This window comes from Camelus bactrianus, chromosome 2 (assembly GCF_048773025.1).
Source record: "Camelus bactrianus isolate YW-2024 breed Bactrian camel chromosome 2, ASM4877302v1, whole genome shotgun sequence".
Lineage (NCBI taxonomy): Eukaryota > Metazoa > Chordata > Mammalia > Artiodactyla > Camelidae > Camelus > Camelus bactrianus.
Window position 1 is genome coordinate 93,862,239 of NC_133540.1, and position 12,196 is coordinate 93,874,434.

The following is a 12,196-nucleotide window of genomic DNA, read 5'->3' on the forward strand; positions in this document are numbered from 1 at the left end:
TATATTTATAGTAATTCACAAGTAATTATAATTAAGCAACTCCTTATAAAATTCAGTCATGTAATCAGATGCTTTAGAAGTAGATGCTCAATCTACTCTGATGGACTTATATAAGACAGTCTTTTCTCAATGAGTATGAGGTTTTCTTAGACTAAATTTACCATGTTACTCTATGTGCTAAACACACACACACACACACACACACACACACACACACACACACACCTACCTTAGATTAACTCATACAGATAATGCCAACTAGGTCAAATCTCACTTCCAGAAACACAACTACACTGCTTTCCAAAACAAAGATTACAAAAATGAACCCATAATAATACTTTCCAAGTATTTCTCCATCAATAAAAATATTGACAACTGCTAGCTGATGAATGCAGTACACATGATTCTGCCACTACATTCTGTAAAAGTAACTAATCGGGCATTTCCCTTAGCCAATCTGGTGTATTAAACATCCTCACAAATGTCTGATAATTTCTCACACTTGATAACTTAGCTGTAGAAAGTGACCACAGAAAAGCTGATAAAATTAAAATTAATCTTCATAATCTACGACCTCTTACTCATAAATATTGTAGGACAATGAGGGTAGGCCTTTGGATACTTTATGTGAAATAATAGGTTAACAACTCAGCAAAGTGAAGTCAAGTAGCACTTGAAGAATTCTACACAGGACCAAAAAAGATAACAAATTTGATAAAAGGAAACAAAATTAACTCCTCTTTGCTTTAAAAAAAAAAAAAAGGGAAATAATAAAAGTTACATTTCTCCTTTTTTTTTTAAGGGTTGGGGAGTACTTTTTGATTACACAGCTATATAGCACAAGAGTGATAAACTTCTGCTTAGAGTTTAACACTGAAGTTTCTGAATAAATATTAAAAATTTATGCATTTTTTCCACTTAGCATTATCTTCTTTTTTCATCATTCTCATTTACTACTGTAGGGAGCTTCAATGATGGCTTCCTATAACCCACACCTCCAGGGATACACATCTGTGTGTAATCCTCTCTCCTTGAGTGTGGACCGGACCTAGTGACTCACTCCTAGTGAACGGCACAGGGAAAAAGTGATGGGTTGCCACTTCCAAGATTATGTTACAAAAACAAAAGGCTCACATGGCAAGAACTAAAGCAGGCTGCTGGTAAACAGCCAACGTGAGGAACTGGGGCCTTCAGCCCAACAACCAATGAGGAACTGAATGCTGCCAACAACCATGTGAGTGGACTAGCGGCAGAGCCTCCCCTAGGCCCTTCAGATAAGACCACAGCCCTGGTGGACAGGTCAAATGCAGCTCTGTAAGAGACCCTGAGCCAGAGGCCCCAGCTAAACTGCACTCAGATTCTTGATTACAAAAACTGTGAGAGAACGTTTGTTATTTTAAGTCGCTAACTTTGAGGGTAATTTGTTATGTAGTGCTATGGGTTGAACTGTATCCACACCAAAATTCGTATGTTGAGGTCTAACCCCCAGCACCTCAGAATGTGACTTTACTCAGAGACAGGATCTTTCCAGAGGTAATTAAGTTAAAGTGAGGTGGACCCTAATCCAATGTGACTGGTGTCCTTATAAAAAGGAGAAATCTGAACAAAGAGTCAGGCAAACATAAAGGGAAGACAACATGAAGAGACATGAAGAAAAGATAGCTATCTACAGATAAAGGAAAGCAGCCTGGAGCAGATCTTTTCCTCAGGGATCCCAAAAGCAACCAATCCTGCTGACATCTTGATTTCAGACTTCTAGCCTGCAGAAGATGAGATGAGAAATTTCTGTTGTTTAAGCCACTCAGTTTGTGGTAATTTGTTATGGCAACCTTAACAAATTAATACATGCAGCAACAGAGAACTAGTACACACACTTAATTCAAAATAACTTTTACTGGCAGTACTAAAATTAGCCTCAATGCAGGACTCAAGTAGACGGCCAGATTGTCTAAGTTTTTATTCTGAAAAAAGACATAAGTTGATATCAGAAGCTCAGACTACGGATTTCTCTTTTTAAAGTCAGCTGGGTCTCCTGCGATCGTATAATCTAATCAGCCCATTGCAAAACCTGATGCTGCCATTACTGATGTGCCAGGAACTGTTTTGAACACTTAACATACATTAATTCCTCCCAAGAACCCTCTGAAGTACCACTATCATCAACTCCATTTTTAAGATGAAGAAACTGATGTCCAGGAGTTAAGGTCATATATCTGGTAAACAGACAGCACTTAGTAAATTGAAGTACACAGAGAATAAGTGATTTACTCAAAATCATAGCTGATAGTTGAGCTGGGACCAAACCTAATGGTCCTTTCTTCTACCTTCCAATCTTTTCTCAAAAAGTTAAACAGAAAGACTTTTCTTTTACTTGCTATATTCAATCTTTGTAACATTGCTACCTTAGAACTATGTATTTGACTATCTTTCTGCGCTCTTCCTCTAACCACACAAATGGTTACTCAGTTTCTTCTACTTTCTGAACCCTAAAACTCTGCCTATCAATTCCTAATGCTTTTCTGGCATCTAATTTAATCATTTGTATACAACGGAACACAAGATTTCACTCCTGCACAGTTTTGGAATACACCTTTGGCTTAATATTTGACCCAATTAAAATACAAATACACCTGGAAGGAGTAATATTATGTTATTCATCATCTGCATTTTAGCAGAAACAAGTCGAATCCTTTTCAGAGAACAGGCTTTGAAACAAAGATGCCAAGACAGTCACTGCAGAGCTTTAAAAGGATCCTGCCCTAAGCCTCGTGTTCAGGGGAACCTGAATGAAGAATCAGTCTGTTCTGGAACACTTGGGATTAGGTACTTAAGAGTTAGCCTTCCTTTGGGCGTCTAAATTATAAGATACAAAGCATGGGTGGTGGTGGTGGCGACCATGTTTCCCACGACAAAGAAGAATGGAAACGCAAAGAAAGTCAGTTCCCAAAGAGAGTGAGACAGATGCACGGGAGAGGCAGGCCGCCGAGAGCCCGAGAGGAACCTGACTGCATTGGTTTCTGGGTTCTCCTTGCACAACGCAGCTGTATTTCTGTCCCTGGATCCTCTGGAATGCACCGGGATACACCCAAAAGTCTGATAACTTCCCCTTTCTGATGAAGCTAATCTGAACTGAATCACTTGCAATCAACAGAGAATTAACATGATCAAAAAGGTGCCCTCTCGAAAGCTGAAGAACATTATCGAAGGACTATAACCTCATGTGAAAAATGAGAACAGACAGACCACTCCGTGTGGTACCATGGCTACAAACAGAAGAACTGACTGGCAGAAGCCAATGCTTAGACAGCTACTTGGAAGAAGACTTTTCAGATACTGTCAGAAAAGGAAAAAGAAGTTGCAATTTGAAAAAGACTGTATCTTCTATCTTCCATGTGGGATTTTTTTTTAGTTCTTTTAGTTAAAGATATCCCATCATCTATACACTTGCTGGTGAGTGTGTCAATTATTACAAACACTTTGGAAATATCTAGAAAGGTTGAAGATGCAGACTTCACATAACCCAGCAATTTTACTACTAGGTGGCTCCTATGGACTGAACTGTATCCGCCCCCCCAAAATTTATATGTTGTAAAGTCTTAACCTCCACTGTGATGATATTTGGAGATAGCCCTTAGAAGGTAATTAAGGTTAATTAAAGGAGATCATAAGGGTGAGGCCATAAACCGATATGATAAGAAGAGATAGAGATCTCTCTCTCTCCCCCCTCCTCTCTGCCTTGTGAGGACATAGCTAGAAAGTGACCATCTACAGGCCAGGAAGAGAGCTTGCACCAGAATCTAACCATGCAGACACCCTGATTTTGGACTTCTAGCCTCTAGAACTGTGAGAAAATAAATTTCTGTTGTTTAAAAAGTAATAATAAACTTTTCAGAAACAATAGAGCAAAGTAAAATACTAAAACTAAGGCAACAAGGTAGCAGTAACACTCTCAAGTGCCTCATCATTCAAATTAGTCACTCACAGTAACTACAATATAATAAAGAGTTCCAAAGCTTGTGCTAACAACTAGATTTTTCCAGGAAAAAGGGAAATGATGCTTTAAAAACATGACTGTGTTCTATGTAGATATCTACAATAAAAATATAATGCTGTAAAGCCAGAAGTGAAACTAAGCATAATTTATTCTAATATATCATTGTTTTTTATGGAAAAATGAAAGCCATGCAGGAGAGAAGGCTTGCCTGGGTTTACCTAGCCATCAGTGGTAAAGAAGGATTAAAACCCAGCCCTTCTGAGTCACAGTCCAGTGGTCTTGCTTCAATGCAACAATTTAGCAATGACTATCATGATTCTGTTCCTGGCTTCTTGTTCAACAGACAAAACAATCCTAAAACTCACCTGATTCTGTGTTCTGGGCTGGCATGAACCTGCGTAGGAACAACAGGAGTGGCAGGCACTTTCTTCTTGAAGCAGATGTAGAGAAGTATTATACCTGTGATGAAAGAAAAAGAAAATCCAGTTTATTTTCAGAATATGTTTTGGGGACATGAATTTTTCGTTTCCTACTGATTGAGTCTCTCTTTATCTCCTTATTTCTTGCCAATGGTTTAATAGTGGAATACACAACAACACTTTATTTAAGATAAATAAAATTTGCTATTCAAAAATCTAAAGAAGAATATAGAATCATTTAAAGCTGGTCTTTGTAGAAAAAGGTTCAGCTTCTCCACTTCACCAGTGAGGAAACCGAGACCTGGAAACGTCAGGCCAAAAATCATTGACAGCTGTTCAGTGGCAGAGCCAGGTTCAGAACCTGACTCTTCCCACTTTAGTCCAGGATTCATTTGTACATCACAGATCACACTGTCTCTTTTTGGACAATAAAATAAGAGGGGGAAAAATCATTTCTCCTATTTCCCTAGGAATATTTGTCAAGCATGAGGATAAATGTGGAATATAGCTGAACTGATATGTTCTAAACTAAAATAAAAAAACATTGCTTCCTCACTCAATGGTTCTAATATAACCTCAAGTTATTCAGCACGCCTCATACAGGATATCTAAATGCTTCTTTTATTTATCATTCAATATTTCAATATAAAAACACCAGTATATGAATCATGAGGTCTAACTCTGCTCTCAACAAGTTCTATGACCTTAATCAATTACTTCTTTGGTTCCAAAGCTCCTTTATTAAAAAATGAGGAGACTAATTCCCACAGGCCTTCTCACTCTAAAAAGTTATGCTTCAGAATAGCTTCGTCTTTTAACAACACTGTGCTTTTCTGATCAACTGTTTTTATCATGTATTTGTTCACCTCTTTGGTCATATTAGTACAAGAGTTCAAACATCAGTAAGACTCCCCTTAAATATACAGTTAATTATCGTTCAAAACCCTATGCAATAATAACCTAGTTTTGCTGTTTGCCTCACGTCTTATTTTATAGGAACCCAGCAAGAAGTGAAGAAAAAGTATTTTTAAAAATCTACTTCTCAGGTGGTTTCTATGAAAAATCCTGAATAGTTTTCCCGAATCATTCATTCAGTTATTTATCCGAGTTGTTACTGAGTGGCTTGTCAGATGGCTGACACAGGCTTAATTAGAAAGAAGACTTTAAAGCAAGATTCCTTTAGTGAAATACTGAGTGATGTTAGGGATTGAAGTGGCAGCGAGAGAGTAGGCAGCAGTGATGGCATGTCTCCTGAACTGTAACATCAGAATATGCCTTCATTATTTCTTAATATACTATTACCCAGTTACATAAAACACATTATTTGTAACATGTTTTAAATTCAAAGCAAAATAACAGAATGAACATCAAAGTACCTGTCACCCAACTCAAGAACCTAAATGTAAGTTACTGGTAATGGTTTACTGCTTTGCTCCTCCCTGTTCTAGGCCCCATCTCTCTCATCCTTTCAGTCTCCTGGACTTACTGTTCTATTTGTGTTTATCATTCCTTTGCTTTTTAGAAAGTACACCACATATGTACATACCCCTCAGCAACACTTTCATTTTGTTTCTGAATTCTGTGAAAATGGTATTAAGCAGCTCTTCTAGTGTTTCATTTTTTCATTCAATATTATGTTTCCAAGGTATAGACATATTGTTGTATGTAGCTGTAGTTCATTTCACTGCAAAATAATTCCACATGATGGAAATATACCATAAATGAATTATCCATTCTCTTTACAATAGCATCTTATTTTCTCTACAGCTTTTGTTTTGTTTTGCTATTATGAGCATGTTATGAAAGCTCTCATACACATCTATTCCACATGTGTCAAAGCTTCTCTTAAGTATTTGTCTAAGAGTTGAGGAATATATGTATTTCAATTTTTCATGAGGTTGCCAATTTTTATTTTTTCCAAAATGTGTTTAGCAATGTATAATCTCACCAGCCCCAGGAAGTTCATATTGATCCACATCCTCTCCAACATTTAATAATGCCAACTTCTTAAGCTAGGGGTATAAAACCATCTAACTGTGCTCTTAAATTGCATTTTCCTGTTGATTAATGATACTGAGCATTTCTTTATGTTTATTGGGTAACTCATGTTTCCTCTTTTATGAAATGCCTATTTATTTTTATTGCCACCTTCCTCCTCAGTTTTTTGCCCTTCAATATTTCATAGAAATTGTATATTGTATTTTGGATGCTGATTATTTGGCTTTACCTTTTTTGAATTACCAGGTGCAGGTCAGTGTTGAGATAAAGTAGTAGAAATACCAGGAGGCCAGACAGAACTATACACAGCGTGCTCGAGTACTGATGCTTTTCTAACCTGTTTTAGTAATTAACGCCATCTACCGATGTCTAAAAGTGTCAGTAATCTAAAATGGCATATAATTGATCCTGTTTTATAATCTTTTAATGTAAATTCAGCCAAGGGCACATGCTTTGATTCGATTTCAGTGCATTCCAATTACAATATGCAGCATAATATAATTTTAGGTATTTAATACAAATCATGATTTAAATCATATTTTTTTCATATTCTTTTCCCTTATGGCCTATTACAGGATATTGAATATAGTTCCCTGTGCTACACAGTAGGACCTGTTGTTTATCTATTTTATATATAGTAGTTTGTATCTGCTAGTCCCAAACTCCTAATTTATCCCTCCTCCCCTCTTTTCCCCTTTGGTAACCATAAGTTTGTTTTCTATGTCTGTGAGTCTGTCTGTGTTTTACAAATAAGTTCATTTGTATAATATTTTATATTCCACACATAAATGATATCATATGGTATTTGTCTTTGTCTGACTTACTTTACTTAGTAAGATAATCTCTAGGTCTATCAATGTTGCTGCAAATGGCATTATTTCATTCTTTTTATGGCTGAGTAGTATTCCATTGTGTGTGTGTGTGTGTGTGTGTGTGTGTGTGTGTGTGTGTGTACACATGTACTATATACATATATATGTGTGTGTGTGTGTATACATATATATACTATTTCTTCTTTATCCATTCATCTGTTGATGGACATTTAGGTTGCTTTTGTAATCAGTGCTGCTATGCACATTGGGGTGCATATATCTTCTGAATTAGTTTCCTCTGGATATATATGCCCAGGAGTGGGATTGTTGGATCATAGGGTAAGTCTATTTTTAGTTTTTTAAGGAATCTCCATACGGTTTTCCATAGTGGCTGCACTAATTTACATTCCCACCAACAGTGTAGGATTCCTTTTCTCCACACCCTCTCCAACATTCATTATTTGTAGACTTTTTCAATAGTGGCCTTTCTGACTGGTGTGAGGTGGTACCTCATTGTGGTTTTGATTTGTATTTCTTTGATAAAAAGCTATGTGGAACATCTTTTCATGTGTTAATTGGCCATCTGTATGTCTTCTTTGGAGAAATGTCAATTTAGATTTTCTGCCTATTTTTAGACTGGATGGTTTAGTTTTTTTGTTATTGAGTTGTATAGGCTGTTTGTATATTTTGGAAGTTAAGACTGTGTTGGTCACATTGGTTGCAAATATTTTCTCCCATTCTGTAGGCTGCTTTTTTGTTTTATGGTTTCCTTTGCTGTGCAAAAGCTTATAAGTTTGATTAGGTCCCATTTGTTTATTTTTGCTTTTATTTCTGTTGCCTTGGGAGACTGACCTAAGAAAACATTGCTACGATTTATGTCAGACAATGTTTTGCCTATATTCCCTTCTAGGAGATTTATGGTGTCCTGTCTTATGTTTAAGGCTTTAAGTCATTTTGAGTTTATTTTTGTGTATAGTGTGACAGAGTGTTCTACTCTGATTTATACGCATCTGTCCAGCTTTCCCAACACCACTTGCCCAAAAGACTGTCTTTTTTCCACTATATTCTTGCCTCCGTTGTCGAAGATTAATTGAGTGTAGGAATGTGGGTTTATTTCTGGACTCTATTCCATTTCATTGATCCAGACAGATGTCTGTTTTAGTGCCAATATCATGCTTTTTGATGACTGGAGCTCTGTAGTATTGTCTGAAGTCTGGGAGGGTTATGCCTCCAGCTTTCTTCTTTTTCCTCAGGATTGCTTTGTCAATTCTGGGTCTTTTATGGTTCCATATATATTTTGTGATTATCTGTTCTAGTTCTGTGAAAAATGTCATGGGTGATTTGGCAGGGATCACATTAAATCTATAGATTGCTTTGGGTAGTATGGTCATTTCAACAATATTAATTCTTCCAATTCAAGAGCATGGGATATCTTTCTATTTCTTTGAATCACCTTCAAGTATCAATGTTTTATAGTTCTCAGCATATAAGTCTTTAACCTCCTTGGTCAGGTTTATTCTTGTTAGTTTTTGGGGTTTTTTTTAATGTATTAAATCACATTTTAGAGTTCTCATTTTTGAACCTGACATTTTGTGTGATTTTATTTCACGCTTTGGTTGCCTCCAATTTAGAATAAGTTAGTTATACTGTCAAAGGGCTGAATTTGAATGTATATGCACAAAGGTATAAAAACTGAATTTCAAAATTAAACTACATGAGTTAGAATAACAGAGACCTGGATTCCAGACTTGGCTAGACAATTAGCTGTACTTCCTAGCTATGACTTTAAGTTAGTTTTCTTATATATAATGTGAAAATTGTACTAATAAATTCTAAGGGCCTTTGAATCATACTCTTCGGTTTGAAGATTAATGAGAAAAAAATTATTTCCAGTTATAGCCCCAAAAGGGTTTAAGAAATCTCTTCCCAAGTGTTAAATAAACTGGACAGAGCAACAAAAAGCTAAATATTCAAAAAAGAAATTTTAACAAGCAGGGCTATAGCCCTCCTATGGCTTCTCAGGACTCCTGGCAGATCACCTGATGAACAGCATCACATAGAAAAAAACCAAAAGCTACATAAAATCTGAATCAGTCTACACTGCTGGCCTTGATTTCTATATAAGCAATCAGAAGTGAACTTGCAGAACCATACTTACCCACTTACCTGAATCTGTACCTTCTACTGTGTTTGAACTTTCTGAAACCATATCAAAGTCTAACTTCCCTACTTCAATGCTAGATGTTATGCCCTTACTAGTCAAAGACACTGCTCTAGTAAGCCCCTCTTCTCTTTCCTACATCACTAACTTCCTAATTTTGTCCTCCCAATAAAGCAAAATCATTGGTGTATATATATATTTCCAATCATTAGAAAACAAACAGTAAACCTTTTGACCCCTACATACTCCTCTAGGTTATGGCCAGCTTCTTTGATTCCCTTTTCAGTGAAAGGGCAGAAAAGTTGTCCTTACTCTCTGTCTTCAAGCATTCTCCAATTCAAATTGAACATATTCCAATTACACTTTTGCTCCCCAACACACTACTGAAACTCTAAAGTCACCAATCACTCACACACACACTATAAAATCGAAAAGCCAATCAGATCTCATCTTTCTTGACCCATCTGCAGCCATCAGTGTGATCAAGCCCTGATACACTTTCTTCACCTGGCTTCCAGAACAAAGATTCTCCTGGTTTCATTCTATCTCAGGGGCCACTCTTCAGCTTCCTTTGCTAATTTCCCCCTTTTCTCCATTGATCACTAAGGTTCAAGTTATCCTCTTTCTAACCCATCAGCAAACACCACTGGCTCCAACTACTAAATCTATGTAGACTCTGACACTTCTCAAGACTCTGTACAATAGAAACTATCATTTCTCATTTGGGTTTTTTCCACAGATTAGTAACTGGACTCCTAACTTCTAGGGTCTCCCTATTTCAGTCCTTTCTCATCAAAGCAGTCAGAGTGATCCTGATAATGTTACGTGTATCATATAATGTAACATCTGCACCCAAAATCTCATATCAGAATAAATGCCAAAATCTTCAAAACAGCAAAAAGAACCTATATAATTTAGCCTCCAATACCTCTGACCTCCTTTCCTGCTGACCTCCTTGCTAGTCCTCACACAGGCTAGGCATACTCCTGCCTCACAGCCTGTACACTTGTTGCCATTCCTCAATGCTATTCCAAGAGATGATTATCTCTACTTAGCTCACTCCCTATCTTCAGATCTTGGACCAAATGGCTCCTATGTTAACTCTTTCCTATTTGTTCTACTTAAAACTGTAACAATTTCATTCTCAGCAGCTCTAACTCATTTCCCTGATTTATTTTTCTCCAATGTTACCAGCATTCATTTCACTTCCATTCCTATTTTTGTATGTCCTCCCACAAAAACATGAAATCCACAAGGGCAAGAACTTTATTTTGCTCAGTGCTACACCTTCAATGCCTAGGAAGGGGCCCAGCACATAGTAGGCATTCAATAAACATTTTTTGAATGAACAAATGAATAATTACATTCTTAGGGCTAAACATAACAATCTTTCTGAGTTTACAAAACAAAATAATCTAATCGGGGCAACACTAGACTCTTGCTGTAAAAGAATCTTCCTAATATTTTTTCAACAGATAAGCGATAATAGCAATAACTCAAAAACTTCAGTAAATGTTGCAGCTAACATAAACATAAAGCAATCACTAGAGTAAATGGTCCCCCCCCCCATTAGGTTTTAGGTTCTTGTTGTCCAAGAGTGACATTTATTTCCCACTAACTGTATCATATTCAACAATGGTTTGCAGAGCGACAACACCAACACATAGGAAAATATTATAAAAATGTTCATTCCAAACTTGTTACAGACAAAGAACTGAGCTCTTTATAAATAAGGAAAGTCTAAAAATAAAGGGCAGATATTTGTAAGTGTTCTAAATATTTTGTTTGGAAGTAATTTCAAACTTACAGATAAGCTGCAAATATAAGAATAAAAAAATCACCCTTACACTCAAAGTCACCAATTGTTAATGTTACCTTCTTTGTTCTGTCACTTGGGCTCATGTACTTTCTTGCACTCTCCCTTCACACAGACACACACACTCCAACTTTTATTTTTTTCTAGAAACCAACTGAGGATACCTTATATACGTCATGGCCCTTTGCTCCTTTGCTTCAGTGTACATTTCCTAAGAACAGAGAGATTCTCTTTTATAACTGCAATACAGTTATTGTTGGTAATCTGCACATTGCTACAATATCTGTATTTAGGATATGTACTCCAACTTATTGCAACTGGTCCAATGATATCCTTTTATAGTACTTTTCTCCCCGCCCAGTATAGGATCCAGTCCAGGGTCAGGTATTGCAGTTAGTGGTCATCTTTCTTACGCCACCTTGAATTTGGAACACTTCCACAGCCTTTGTCTTTCATGACAGTGGGTTGTGGGGGTTTTTGTTTGTTTGTTTTTTGAAGAACACAGCCTCCTCTCCTTTTTATTAAGTAGAATGTTCCTTCCTTTTTTGGGGTTTGCCTAATGTTTGCTCATGACTAGATCGGGTTATGCAGTCTTGGTCAGAATACCACACAGATGATGACGTGTGCCCTCAAAGCGCCATATCCAGATTCACACAGTATCTATCTACCCCATGTTGCTGTTGGATTTTACCAACGTATAAACTCTATTGTATACTTTGCAAATAATACGCAAAGTGGAAAGACACTTTAACACTATGGAAATACCCTGCTCTTCACCGGTATTTCCCCTTCTTCTATTTTGTTGTGATTCTTGCCCTTTCTAACCTTCACTGTAAGTGCTGCAAAATGATGATTTTCCAACTCTAGTATCCAGAATTCTACTGTAAGCAAGAGATTTCTCTATTTATTCATTTATTTATCAGTTTATTATCATTATGGATAATGAATTCCTGTTTTCAATGGTTCATAATTCATTATTACACTTATATGATTGGG

The 12,196-nt window shown here is 36.7% G+C and overlaps 1 protein-coding gene across 7 annotated transcripts in view; it reads right to left on the reverse strand.

The window, feature by feature from the left end:
- WDFY3 (WD repeat and FYVE domain containing 3) overlaps positions 1-12,196 on the reverse strand; it is a 242,829-nt gene that overhangs the window by 208,844 nt on the left and 21,789 nt on the right. For 6 of the 7 annotated variants that reach the window (XM_074346631.1, XM_074346601.1, XM_074346645.1 and 3 more), the window contains exon 2: positions 4,360-4,453. The gene's annotated coding sequence lies outside the window, so the exon portion shown is untranslated. Of the gene's footprint in view, positions 1-1,670; positions 1,742-4,359; positions 4,454-12,196 lie in introns of those variants that run through there. The other variant, XM_074346609.1, reaches the window with a different exon arrangement.